The sequence below is a fragment of the Otolemur garnettii genome, unplaced genomic scaffold, assembly GCF_000181295.1.
Source record: "Otolemur garnettii isolate 467f Iridium unplaced genomic scaffold, OtoGar3 scaffold00001, whole genome shotgun sequence".
NCBI classification, from domain to species: domain Eukaryota; kingdom Metazoa; phylum Chordata; class Mammalia; order Primates; family Galagidae; genus Otolemur; species Otolemur garnettii.
In genome coordinates, this window is record NW_003852396.1 from 38584382 (window position 1) to 38587978 (window position 3597).

The 3597-nt window shown below is 45.3% G+C and overlaps 1 protein-coding gene and 1 pseudogene across 1 annotated transcript in view; one reads left to right on the top strand and one right to left on the bottom strand.

Moving 5' to 3' along the window:
• Window positions 1-3597, bottom strand: part of TMEM41B (transmembrane protein 41B) — a 37343-nt gene that overhangs the window by 20608 nt on the left and 13138 nt on the right. The window lies entirely within an intron of this gene.
• Window positions 1950-3378, top strand: LOC105887366 (annotated as a pseudogene).

Sequence of the window (3597 nt, forward strand, 5' to 3'; positions counted from 1 at the left end):
TGGCGGGTCCGGGCTGGGGATTCGAACCCGCCACCTTAGGTGTACATGGCTGGCGCCTTAGCCGGTTGAGCTATAGGCGCCGAGCCCAAAGCTAGACTCTTGACCCAAGTAAAAACAATCCATTACTGGCTAACCAGATTTTCACTTGAAAATTTGAACAAAGAAAAAGAAAACTGTTTATCAAGGAGTAGTGGTTTGTGGGGCTAAAATATCAAACAGTAGAGCCACAATCAATAACATGGTAAGCCAAAGACATGCACCAAAAAAGGCAAGAGAGGTTGGAACAGAAACCCAGAGAAGCAGAAACGGGACATGGAGCTAACCTACTAGTTTTTGGTTAATTTGTTTTTTGAGACAGAGTCTCACTCTGTTGTCTTGGGTAGAGTGATGTGGTATCATAACTCACAGCAACCTCAAACTCTTTGACTCAAACAATCCTCTTGCCCCAGCCTCCCAAGTAGCTGGGATTATAGGTACCCAGTTAGTTTTTCTATTTTTAGTAGAGACAGGGTCTCGTGCTTACTGAGGCTGGCTGGTCTCAAACTCCTGAGCTCAGGTAATCAGTTCATCTCAGCCTCCCAAAGTGCTAGGATTACCGGGGTGAGCCACTGCATCTGGCCTAACTTACTTGTTTTTTTGTTTTGACCCCAAGTAACACCTGGAAAACTAACTTACTTGTTGACTGCTAACTTTCCACTTCCCTTAAAGTCTGGCTATATTTCATTTGTTGCTTATGAATGCCAATAAGATTATCTCTCTCTTTCTTTTTGAGACAGAGTCTCACTATATCGCCCTCAGTAGAGTGCCATGGAGTCATAGCAACCTCAACCTCAAACTCTTGGGCTTAAGCGATTCTCTTGCCTCAGCCTTCCCAGAAGCTGGGACTACAGGTGTCCACCTTCAATGCCCAGCTATTTTTTTGTTGTAGTTGTCATTGTTGTTTTAGCAGGCCTGGACCAGGTTTGAATCTGATAGCACCAGGGTATATGGCTGGCGCCCTAACCATAGAGCCAAGATTGTCTCTTATGGTCTTACAATGACCTTCCTCATTTTTTATTCGTTTTAAACTGATTTTTATGCCCCCCCCCCCACCCTTTTTTAGACAGAATCTCACTCTGTTTACCCCAGGTAGAGTGATGTGGTGTCATAGCTCACAGCAATTTCAAAGCCTTGGGCTCAAGCTATCCTCTTGCCTCAGCCTCCCAATTAGCTGGGACTACAGGTCACAGGTGCCCACCACAATGCCCAGCTTTTTTTTTTTTTTTAGAGACAGGGTCTTGCTCTTGCTCAGGCAAGTAATCCATCTGCCTTGGCCTCCAGAGTGCTAGGGTTACAGGCGTGAGCCACTGTGCTCAGCCTAATTTTTATTTCTTTCAACCAAAGTCTTTTTTTTTTTTTAATTGCAGTTGTCATTTGTTTAGCAAGCCTGGGCCAGGGTTGAACCTGCCAGCCTCAATGTATGTGGCCAGCATCCTACTTACTGATCTATGGGCGCCAAGCCCGAAATCTTTATTAAATAAAATATAAACTTCATTGTACCCTTTGTCTCATTATGGCATTAGATTTGGCTAAATTCTGTGTGGAACATGGAGCAACAGAAACCATCTTGCCCCTTGTTATTCAAAGCATGTTCTGTGGACTACATGAATAAGCATCACCAGCAAGCTTGTTAGAGATGCAGATTCTCAGGTCCCATTTCAGCCCTACTAAAAGTCTGTATTCTGATAAGATACTCAGGTGATCTACATGCACACGAAAGCTTGAGAAGAATATGGTCCGCCCTACTTATTTCACAGGTGATTGAATCAAGATCCAAAGGAAGTTGTTTTTTCTTTTAAAACAAAATCCTGAGCCTGACAAAAAAAAATTCTGAACCTGGTACAAGGGTGTATATCTGTAATTCCAGGTACTTTGGAGGTTGAGGTAGGGGGATCTTTTGAGGTCAGGAGTCTGAACTAAGATTGGGCAACACAGCAAGACCTTGTCTCTGAAAGGAACCAAATAATGTCAAGTGTAACACCAAAGTGCTTTAATCTCTACTTATGATCTCTCCCTCAGACTCCTTGGTAGTCTGTTACTGGGAGACCCTTAGTGTTGTCCAGTCACCTCGTTCGGCGCCGCAGAGCCCTGTAAGTCCCCATCATGTGTGAGGTGCATCTCCACACATGTTGGCTAAGCTAGTGTCCAGATTGGCAATGCCTGCTGATAGCTCTACTGCCTGGAATATGGCATCTGGCCCAATGGCCAGATGCCAAGTGACAAGACTATTGGGGGAGGAGATGACTCCTTCAACACTTTCTGCAGTGAGACAGGCGCCAGCAAACAGTACCCAGGGCAGTGTTTATGGACTTGGCACTGACGGTCATTGATGAAGTTTACACTGGTACCTACTGCCAGCTTTTCCACCCTAAGTAGCTCATCACAGGCAAGGAAGATACTGCCAGTAACTATTCCCGTAGACACTACACTATTGGCAAGATCACTGAGCTTGTCTTGGACCAAATTCGCAAGCTGGCTGACCAGTGCTTGGGTCTTCAGGACTTCTTGGTTTTCCACAGCTTTGAAGAGGGAACTGGTTCTGGTTCACCTCTCTGCTGATGGAATGCCTCTCTGTTGATTATGGTAAGTACAAGCTGGAGTTCTCCATTTACCCAGATTTCCAGAGCTATAGTTGAGCACTGCAACTCCGTCCTCACCACTCCACAGTCAGTAGAGTACTGACTGTGCCTTCACGGTGGACAATGAAGGCATCTATGACATCTGTTATAGAAACCCTGATATTAGAGTCCAATCTACACTAACCTGAACCGCCTTATTAGCCAGATTGTCTTCTCCATCACTGTTTCCCTTAATCTGATGAAGCCCTAAATGTTGAGAGAATTCCAGACCAACCTGGTGCCCTATCCCTGCATCCACTTCCCTCCAGTCACATATGCCCCTGTGATCTCTGCTGAGAAAGCCTACCATGAAGAGCTTACTACAGCAGAGATCACCAATGCCTGCTCTGAGCCAGCCAACCAAATGATGAAATGTGACCTTTGCCACAGTAAATATGTGGCTTGCCACCTGTTGTACTGTAGTGATGTGGTTCCCAAAGATGTCCATGCTGCTAGTGCCACCATCAAGACCAAGCACAGCATCCAGTTTGTAGAATGGTGTCCCACTGGCTTCCAGGTTGGCATCAATTACCCTCCTCCCACTTTGTTCATTGGTCCATGGGTGAGAGGATGGAGAAAGGAGAATTTTCCCAAGCTCATGAGGACATGGCTGCCCTTGAAAAGGATTATGAGAAGGTTGAAGCAGATAGTGCTGAGGGAGAAGATGAAGGTGAGGAGTATTAATCTGTTTGCTACAATCTTACACTTCCTTGTCTTGGGACTTTCTTATTTCTGTTCTGTGAAATTGTCCATTGTGGCCCTAAACTGTCAATAAAAGTGATATTTTAAATGTCAATCTGGCATCTCTGTCACAATAAATATTTGACTTGCTTAATTAAGACCAGTTGGGGGCCTTGGTGCCTGTGGCTCAAGCAGCTAAGGCTCCAGCCACATATACCTGAGCTGGCGGGTTCAAATCCAGCCCAGGCCTGCCAAACAA